The following is an 11,096-nucleotide window of genomic DNA, read 5'->3' as shown; positions in this document are numbered from 1 at the left end:
GCAAGTGGCCCAGGCATCAGCTCCAGGAGGTCCTGCCAGGGTGCTGAGGCCTTGTCAGCTGCCCAAGGTTCCAGATGCTGACACCCAGCCTGCTAGCTCTCTGCAGAACAAGCCTGCACAGCTTGTGACCTGCCAAGCTAAATACCACCCACCAATCTTGCATTGCAGCCTACCAGGTGCTTCACCACCGCCTACCCCATCACATTTTTGCAGTTCCAGTCCAAGAGCTTTATTAGGCTGCCGGGGGGTGAGTAGGGAGAAATATCACTGATGGGCTGGGTTCCCCTTTGTGGAACCGAGTTTGCACAAATCTGCTCCAGATTGCTTAAAAAGCATTACCACTTTTAATAAATCTTGCCCGAGGCTTTCTCCTGTTAAGAAATCAATGCATTCCCAGGCTCGGCAAGGCTTTGCCTGTTGATGTCTGCCACTTCCAAATCTGTTAAAAAGGCAGGCCCTCTTCTTAAGCTTAAGATAGTAACCATTTTATTGATCCCGCTCCTGGGTCTTTAACAGCAGCTTGATGTGCAGGCATTTTAACACATAAAGGTTCCCTTGACATGGAATTTCCAACATTTCACTGGCAAAATTAAGGACATGCTTTGTTGTTGTTCAGTCGTTCAGTCGTGTCCGACTCTTCGTGACCCCATGGACCATAGCACGCCAGGCCTTCCTGTCCTGCGCTCTCTCCCGGAGCGTGCTCAAGTTCATATTCATTGCATCGGTGATGCTATCTAGCCATCTCATCCTCTGCCGTCCCCTTCTCCTTTTGCCTTCAGTCTTTCCCAGCATCAGGGTCTTTTCCAGGGAGTTTTCTCTTCGCATTAGGTGGCCAAAATATTGGAGCTTCAGCTTTAGTATCTGTCCTTCCAATGAGCAGTCAGGGTTGATTTCCTTTAGGATGGACTGATTTGACCTCCTTGCAGTCCAGGGGACTCGTAAGAGTCTTCTCCAGCACCACAGTTCGAAAGCATCAAGTCTTCGGCGCTCAGCCTTCCTTATAGTCCAGCTCTCACAGCCATACATTACTACTGGGAAAACCATAGCTTTGATTAGACGGACCTTTGTCGGCAAGGTGAAAGGACATGCTTGGAACACCTCAATTCTCTTACCAAAGGTCACTGTGCAAGCCCTGCTCTCTGCTATTATGCATTGCTGAAGGCTAATAACTGCCTGCTACATGTTGTAGGCATTTACATCTGCATTTGCCCACTTGGCACTGCTTTAAAAGCTAAACTCTTGTTTATTTTTTAGGCTAGAAACACTTAATATCCTAAAGTGTATTACCAGCAGTTCAGCATATACCCCAGCAGCTGCAGAGTGCAAAATAGCAGGCTGTGCCTTAGTATTCATGCATGTGTATTTATATGCACATGCACTAGATACAATGTGTCCATTGCCCACACAGAAATTTACCTTTTAGAACCATGAAGAGGGAGTTGAACTATGAAGAACAACAACTCTAAAAACCCATGTTAAGAAACTCTTAACAAGCACTCCAAAAAGAGAAAGAGTATGGGCAGAATAGGGGCATTGATTCACCAGGAACAGGGTCCAAGAAATAGGGATTGTCCCTAAAATATAGGATCTCATGAAGCTGTCAGTCACAAGTTGAACATGAGTCAGCAGTGTGATGCATCTGCAAAGTAGTCTAATGCAATTTTAGGCTATATTGATAGAACCGTAGTTAGACTTAGGGCTGCTTACGAATCACCAAAAAAGAGGAAATGCATCACAAGCAAAAAGGGGACAGTGATTTGCATAGAAGTTGCATATGTCAATGTATATGTATAGATGCCAGTTTAGAAATAATTATTATAATTTAAATGGAAATACAATACATCTCACCATTCTGTGGGAGACTGTGACCTGCTGAGTGCCTGTCTGTTCAGCCAGCCGTCCAGGCGCTAACCACTTCTTATGGTTCGATATCTTTACTCTGGAATTGGATGGGCAGCCCTTCAAAGAGGACTGTGCTCTATAAAAGACGACACCTGGCCACCCTAGTTCCAAGTCATTGGCGGTACTAGTTCCACATTTATGATGCAGTAGTGCTTCATAAATCTGAAGTACTGTGTCTAATTCTGGGCGCCTCATTTTATGAAAAATATACACAATTGGAATGAGCTCAGAAGAGGGTAATGAAGAGGATCAGCAGGATGAGAAACAAGTCCTATGAGGAAAGGTTCAAGCGATTGGATATGTTTAGCCTGGAGAAGAGAAGACAGGGGAGGCGGGGGATATGATAGCACTCTTCACATACCTGAAGAGCTGCCACATAGAAGAGGGCAAAGACTTATTCTCTTCTGCCCTGGAGGGCACGGCTAGATCGGAGGGCAGGGCTAGATCGAAGAGGCTTAAGTTACAGGAGGGTAGATTTCAGTTGAACATTAGGAGAAATCCTTTGATGGTAAAAGCATTTTGACAATGGAGCGAACTACCTAGAAGGGTGTTGGGCTTTCTCTTGTTGGAGGTCTTCAGTCAGAGGCTGGACAGCCATAAGAACCTAAGAAAAGCCCTGCTGGATCAGACCAAGGGTCCATCTAGTCCAGCATTCTGTTTGCACAGCTGCCCACGGGAAACCCACATGCAGGACATGAGTGCAACAGCATCCCTCCATCTATTTGGGATGCTCTAGTTCTGTATTTCCTGCCTTGAGCAAGGGGTTGGACTAGATGGCCTACAAGATTCCCTCCAGCTTCAAAGTTCTATTAACGATGATTGGAATATATGCACATCTTTGCATGTCAGGCAGATGTTACAGGCACAGGAGAAAGGCCAATAAACAAAGTGTCAACTTTTCAAGCAAAGCTGATTCTGGCCCTGCAGTGACCCACCCTAGTGAATGGGTTTCTAAAGGTTAAGGTTGTTGTTGTTGTTGTTGTTGTTTAACAGTTCAAGTTAAGATCAGGATAGGAGAATGGGGCAAGCATTAACTGTCTTTTTCTCATTAATGAGCTGCGTCTCATGATCCTAAATTTTTTTGGTTAGTCACTTGAATAGAATTTGTTCATTTCATTCTGAACATCATAACTGCATGTTCTTTAACATTTCTGCTACATAAACAGGGTGTTTTGTTTTAGTCACATGCTGTATCAAAGCCTGGTCCAGCTCTCTTAGGAACATGCTTATGATAATGTCAGAACTCTCTTTTCATCAGTCTATCAAAGTTTTATGAAAACCTGGAACCAAAACCCAAGTTCTATCACAAGTTTTAAATGTGATCACATATTAAAATGTGATTACAAATTATACTTACACTGATACACACACACACATTTTCCAAGCACATCCTGTTGGAGACTGCATATTACCTGGAGAATGTACGAAACACCCCTGTTGACAAACCCACATTTCCCAAGGCCTGTTGGAGACTATACATATTGCCAAGAGAATGCACGAAGTGCTATTGATATGCACACTCCCCAAGGCTTGTTGGAGATTATGCATATTGAAAACACTAGATATGCACATTTCCCAAGCTATGTTGGCAACTATGCATATTGCCTGGGGAATGTACAAAACATTGTTGATATGCACATTCCCCAGGGCTTGTTGAAGATTATGCATAGTTTCCAAAGAATGCACAAAACACTGTCAAGATATTGGAGCTTATGCGTATTGACCAGGAAATGTGCACTAAAAGTACATTTTGGCATACTATTATCCTTTCGCTTTTCAAAACTTTAGATTACAATCAGCATATATTTTCACGTGAAGGGAAAGTTCTTTCCATTTTATGACTGGATTGCCCCACAAATTTACCCATGATATAAAAGCCTAATCAGCTAGTTTACTTTCCCCCTTAATTAGTGCTCTTCTGTTGTTCTGTGGTATTCGTCCTTTTTGTGGCCTATATTTTTAACTTTATCTCAAAATAAAATTCCATCTCCAAAAGAAAAAAAAGTAGAGTTTTGGCAACATCTGGACACAATTCAATACTCCAATAAAGTAAAAACAACATTGTTGTGCACCTATCTGGACGTCTTGCAAGTTGCATTTCCTTCAGCTGTGACTAAAACGGCACATCAGGAATTAGGGGGAAAGGCTTCCAGAACAGAGATTATCCCCCCACCCCACCCCCAATACAGATTTGAGCTCCAGCAGCTCCTTTTTCTATAAATTAAGCACTGATTAACTGGCCCTCAGTGAACTCCATAAATACCTTGTGTTCCATCGGCCTTGTTAAATGCCTGGTTCCCATTGCCACATGAGTGTTGGATTTTTGCAACCAATCATGCCATTTATGGGGATTTTTATGCAGAGGTTAGTTAGACTGTGCTTGTTTAGAAACATTGCCAGTAAAACCAACAGCCTCATGATGACCTCAGAACATTGAACTAGCATGTAACTAGGCCCTTTAGCCTGATTTCTTTGATCGTATCAGGGTTCCCCTTAATTTAGCTAGGTATATATGGCAGTGGGCTTAGTCTAGGAAAAAGGGTGGAGAGGAATGAGTGAGAACTGGGGGTGGGGGGAGAAGAGAGAGACCAAAGTTGTTTGAGAATTGAGAAAGGAATGCAGGCTTGTTCGGAGAGGAGCTAAGCAGGGGCGGAAATATGGAAAGCTTCAGACTGATCCTGAGGGAAACGTATACAAGGTCGGGTGATGAGGAGATTGAGAGTTTCCTTCAGTGAAAAGTGAGGGAGTTACTGGGTAAACATGGAGAGAATTGCATCATGCATAAGATTGCCTTCTGTGATAGGGCTTCTGTCATTTTAAGAGCTCTGAGGAAGACAGACATTCCACAGGTGTGACTTTTCCCCATCCCTGTGTTGCAGGGATGGGGAAAAACACACCTGCTGAATATTCTCCTGGTTCAGAATTTGAACTGAGGCTACAGAGGCCAACTGAAAAGTTGGCAACTTTTTCAGAGCTCCTCAGAAACAGACGCCCCATCTTGGATAGAAGACAGCCACCCAGATCTTGTCGTCATCATCATCATTTCACTTCTATGTTGCCCAGTAGCTGAAGCTCTCTGTGTTTCAAAGTTGGTGTACTGCACACCACAGATTCACACAAACTCTGCCTTCCAAACAAACCCAAGTTTTATTTAAACAAAGCCTTTCCAGTGAGTTCTCTAAGGCAGTGGCCTCTCTCTCCTCAGGCCAGAAGCAGTGGGTGTTGACCTCAGACACTTCCTGGTTCCTTCCAAGAAGCACAGCCCACTCAGGCCGAATCCAGCACTTCTTTCATATTGTTACACTCTGGGTGGTTCACAAAAATATACACCACAGTACAAGATGATAAAAATATAATATGAAATCTCTAACATACAAAATTTAAAACAATGTAGACCGCTAAAACGGTTACAATAAGATATTGGACCTGATAAGAACAACAGACACCATCAAATGCCTGGGTACTAGAAAACAGAAAACTGTCCTACAACTCTCAGCGTTCCCCAGCCATCATGGCTAGCTGAGGAATGCTGGGAGTTGTAGGACTTTTTTTCTGTTTAACATGCAAACGATTGCATCCTTAATCAAGTCGCTAGAGATATTCAAGCTTCTAGCAGGATACCTACATAATAGGGGAATCTTTTCAATAACAATAAGCCTTCAAAGTCACATTGATTTTCACTTTTGGTGAAATCTGGGGACAACCAAGGGATGTGCAGAAGCCGCTATACAAAATTTCATTTGTCTTATGAAAACACTGTTGGGTTTCTATGAAATTATTAACAGTGCAATCCTGTACATTCAGGAGTAAACTATCTTCAGTACAATAGAACGTACTTTGTGTATAGGGGCTGAAGCCTTAGATGTTTTATCCTGATAAAAGCCATTTGTCTATGTTTAAACATCCTTGATCTTTGGGGAGGTTAGCAAAGAAATATTGTTTCTTTAATTTTCCACATTTGGAAGTTTTGCAAATATCCCTCACTGGGGGAGGAAGAAAATAAAAGCAGATGCTGAATCACACCACCTTTCCTTTTCTATCTAAACACTTTAAATTTTTGCATTTAAATAATATGGTTTTCTAATTATAAACTACTTCAGCTCATATTAGGATTTTAGCCATGAGGATTTAGCACAGGCCAAATCAGCTGTTCTAAACAATACCCCTGGAAGACTGTAATTTCGGAAAGCAAGTCTGTTGGGGTTTGCTTTGGTAACTGGAGGTCTTGGAGCCCATGAAAATGTTGTGTTTTATACTACTTTAATGTAGCATTAGGTAACTGCTTCCATTTGTAATTGAATCTGATGTTCAGGAGCTCTGCAGGGAAAGTAGAAGAGATATTGAGATATACTGATGCGGATGACATCAAGTGAGATAACTATTTTTGTGTTGTTCATACCTTAGAGACAGCACATTTAGCAGATGAATGGCCAAAGATTGCTTGAGTCAAATGATGCACTTAGGGAAAATAAAGCAATAATGTGCATACATTCATCTTCATTGTTATCAGTCCTGCAAAGTGGTGGATTTAAATGAAAGATAAAATTTAAGTACTGTAGATGTATATGGTTGATCAGAAAACGTTAATTTTAAAATGATAAATTAAGGCTTTCTCGTGCTAAGAAAACACCACAATCCAGCAAGGAAGATTGGCTGATTATGGAAGTCGGCTTCGTTGTGCACAACTGATATGGACGCAGATGCACAGCTGGATGTGCCTCTTTATGTGTATTGTAATGCTCATCTGGGCCCCACTGAATTGAATGGATGTGTTTTTTGAACTGGATGGGAATATGCATCCCCCTCCAGGGCTGCTGGTCATGGTGCACAACTAGTTGTGCACAACTAGAACTGGACAGGGGGCTGCTTTTTGGAGATCCCAACATCACACTTTAAGTAAAATTGGGTCTTTGAAGTAGTGGCTCCACCAACAGTAGGAGAATCAGCCCTCCATTCTTAGGGTGTCTCTACATTAAGCAAAACCCCCATACCATTACCGGGCTTTCTTCTTCTGGAGTCTTTCTGAATTTATGACAGGCTCCTTTAGACGGCGAACACGTGATTTGGAATTTAAAACTTCCTCTCGCAGCAATCCTCCGTATGTTCAATGAAGCAGCACCATCTAGTGGTTGTATTATAGTGCAATGCCAGCTTTACACACTGACAATATAGTGGCATCAAGGTTTATATAAGCTTATATCTGATCTTTTTAAAAGCAAAATAAAGAGGGGGGGAGCGCAGGAGACTTCCTGGAGGTTGATGGCATCATGTAAAGGGCCCGCAAAATTCCATGAGTGGCTAATGAGAAGTGTGCAATAAATCGCTTGTGTAAAGAAGCTTTTAGTGCTTGAATGCACTGGTTGCAATCCAAGGCAGAGCATGGTGGGTTCACACAGAGAGGACTGGAAGCTGACAAGCAAGGTGGGGGTGTGATGAGCAAAAATGAGAGGCAAAGAAAGGGACAGACCAACTTGATGCATTCCCTTGATGTTCCCTACCCCTTTATCCGCTCCCTGCTGCTTAGATGTAGCATTGGATGGATGTGCTTTACCCACAGGGGAAGGGATACAATATTGGGATGACCGTTGTCTGGGTTGAGAAGCAAGGATTGTTCTCATTTATTTGGAAAATGCCTACCCCATCCTTCCACCAAACATGGCCTTCAGAGCAACTTAAAAGATACATGCAAAGAACAATCACAATAAAAACAATTTAAAAGTCAATAAACATATTAAAACAGCTGATAAGCAGTTCAACATTCAATGCTAATTAATCAGGGGGAGTTGGGGAACAAAACCAAACAGCCCCCCAAAATGTCGGCCAGCCAACAAATAGCAGTTTTTAAAAATATATAAAATTAAACAAGCACTGATCAATTCATTCATTCATTCAATTTATGATTCGCCTTATAGCCAAAGCTCTCAGGGCGAAATACGTAATTAAATATGCAATAAAACCAATGATAAAATACATTAAAATAACTTTACAAAGTTTTAAAAGCAGCAACAGTCGTTTCAGTCATTTTAAAAGCTGTTGATCACCAAAAGCACAAGTGAGCAAGGTCACATTCTCCTAGTGCAAGAGTGGGCTACATGTGTGGCCGTCAGCCTATTTTCAAAAGTCCTCTGCATGCGATCAGTTCAGACTACTGGCAAGGGTGATCTCTCCCTTCCCTGGCAGCCTGCTGGATGGGAAGCAAGAGAGAGAGAAAAGTGAGTGGAAGAAAGAGAGAAAAGGAGGTGGCAAGAAGAGAAAAGAGGTGACCCAGCTACCTTTGGCTCCAGCCTTATCTACCACTGGCTTCCTCCCTGCCCACCACCGACATGTGGCCCTTGACAGATTACCTGCAGGGGAATATGGACCTAGGCTCAGCAGAAAAAAGGTTGCCCATTTCTGTCCTAGAGCATCTCTACACCAACCTAAAATCCTGCATTTAAAACGAGGCTTTCTGCTGCCTTTTTAAATGCAGGATCACAACGAACTCCCTTTACACATGCTTCCTTTCCCCTCTCCCCTTTCCCCCTCCTTCTCCCCCTTATCTGAGTCTTCCATATGTTTCATTGGGCTAGCTCCTGTTCTTGCGGCTTTCCCTTTTTCTTGGAGGGAACTCAAGCAGAACACAAGAGGGTAATTTGATACCTCATTATCTCCGCTCTATTTTAAAATGGAATAAAGGTCCTGGAGTGCGGGAGATGCCCTGGAGGTCCACGACCTCATCTAAAGAGCCTGCTAACTTCCATGAGTGAGCAATCTCAATAGCAGGATAAAAGCTCCGTGTGAAGAAGCCCCTAGTGCTTAAAAGATAACAACCCGAGGGAGAACTTTCATACTCAGGATGCAACGCTGATTCAACCCCTTTGCTTTCTCCCATAGCAGACAATAGGAGCCATTCAATTTCATGGGAAAAGATAAATGTAAGATTCTTCAGGGACCCAAGAAAGTGTGGAGAAGTAGCCTAAGCAGAGTACTGACATAACTTTAGCATCAACAAGCTCTTGGAGTGAGTTCCATCAGAATCTGTTGAGGCTGTCTGATTTGATCTAGCTTGTATAGAGAGAAAGATTGGGGTCAGAACTGCTCCAGATTCTTGCATGCCACCCATCCCCCACCTAGTGCCCTTCAGATGTATTAGGCTACAGTTTTCATCATCTCCAGCCAGGTTGGTGGCAGTTGTATCCAACACATCTGGAGGGCACCAGATTGGGGAAGGTTGTTGTATTGTCAACCTGCTAGGAAAGTATCGAGTGGACATCTAAACATTCCAATAAACACAACCCACTAAACTGGTAACTGAGTCTTGTTTTCTTCCTGCTGAGTTTCATTGTGTATGCTTTTACGTGACCCAAAGAGAATGTCTCTGCGTTTAATTTCCCTAAAGATGAGTCAGCAATGTTGTCCCCATCAGCTGTGCTATTTTGTGGCCCTGTAAATGCTACATCTGGCATTTAGTAGACTCACTTCGTAAGGTACTAATATCAAGCTTCTGAAAAACAGGAATAAATCCCAGTTTGAGCATATCTTAGTTCTCTTCCTTAATAAAGAAATGGGCTAAGAAACTCTGGTCGCTTTTCATGCTGTTAACTTTCCCAGAGTTTTTACTCTTTCATACATCCTTGACAATTGAAGCTTTGTCTCAACCCACTTTTCACAAACATGATGGAATTCATCACTGTAACTATTTCCAGTGGACACTGGACTGCTTTCAAAACAAGGGAATAAATTTGAAAGAAGACTGTAGGAGTTATACAGATCAGAAGAACATTTTAACATCATAAGACTGGAAACACAGTCTCACACAGAGAGACTTTTTTTTTTAAGGTGAAATGTGGCTGCCTGATTCTCTCTCATGGGGCCATAGCGGTAAGCACTGCCAGGCATTTGCTAAGGCCCATATTCTAACAAGGAGTCCACTCCCAGTATGTCTGTTCCTGGACCCAGGGATATAGTGACCCCTTGCAGATGGATGGTCTGTCTTTGATTTGTCTAGAGTACGGTAACTGGACCCTGTCCAAGGAGCAGAGCCTACAAGTTGTCAGGTCTTGGGCTTATTTCTGGGCTGCATATAGTATTTGATTCTGTGCAAGCACATTATCTGTTAATTGCTAAATTTATTTATTTATTCATTCATTTCATTTCTATACCGCCCAATAGCCTGGGCGGTTCCCAAAAATTAAAACTAAAAAGCACACAGTAAAACAATATAAAATATAAAAACATTAAAACCACAATATAACAATACAACCACAATAAAACCTAGCAGCAGTGCAGGAATTTAAAATACAGATTTAAAACAGCAAAGCTAAAAGTCTAGAAAGCTAAAATGCTAAAACGCCTGGGAAAATAAAAAGGTCTTCACCTGGCTCCGGAAGGAATACAATGTAGGTGCCAGGCAAACCTCACTAGGGAGCTCATTCCACAGCCGGGGTGCCACAGCAGAAAAAGCCCTCCTCCTAGTAGCCACCCACCTCACTTCCTTTGGCAGGGGCTCACGGAGAAGGGCCGCTGATGATGATCTTAAGGTCATCAAGCTCTTATCAGTCCCAGGATTTCAGTGCCGTGTGTTCACATCTCTCCTATTGAAATCAATGACAATTCAAAGAGTATAACTTTGGCTGATATATTAAGTTTCTAACAATGATGTGTGTGTGTGTGCGTGCGTGCGTGTGTATGATGAAAGAAGATTTGAGAGTGTGTGAGCAATACCTGTCAAATCTTCTAAGACAAAAGGGGGGCTAAATAAAAATATCAGAGGTACCAGAGGGTAGGAGCATCGCTTCAGTGACCTTCTTAATTTTTTGCCCCTCCCAATGATTAATGGAACTAAAATAAATTATGTAAAATAAGCAAAATGTGCAAATGTGCATGATTTATAACGGTTAAAGAATTCAGCTTTTTTGGATGCAGAATATTAGTTATACTGGTATAACCTTGATTGTAATTATTCACAGCCTTGATGGTAGTAAAGTAACTGGGAAACAGTAGGAAGATGTTTCCCCTGTAGAGCCTGGTGGCTGTCATGAGGTGTTACACATTTCTGGAAGCCATCTCAAAATGCATCTTTTGTGAAAGTGCACCCGCATGAGAGTTTGAGCACCAAATATAAGACTTTGAGTAATTTGTTTCTTAAAGCTGCAAATTTCTATTTGTCAAAATTCCTGAATATGGAAAATACTGTGGTGAACTTTGCTGGTGTG

This window comes from Heloderma suspectum, chromosome 1 (genome assembly GCF_057233095.1).
Source record: "Heloderma suspectum isolate Gila_16-S chromosome 1, 16-S_ref, whole genome shotgun sequence".
NCBI lineage: Eukaryota > Metazoa > Chordata > Lepidosauria > Squamata > Helodermatidae > Heloderma > Heloderma suspectum.
Note: the sequence above shows the minus strand (reverse complement) of the source record.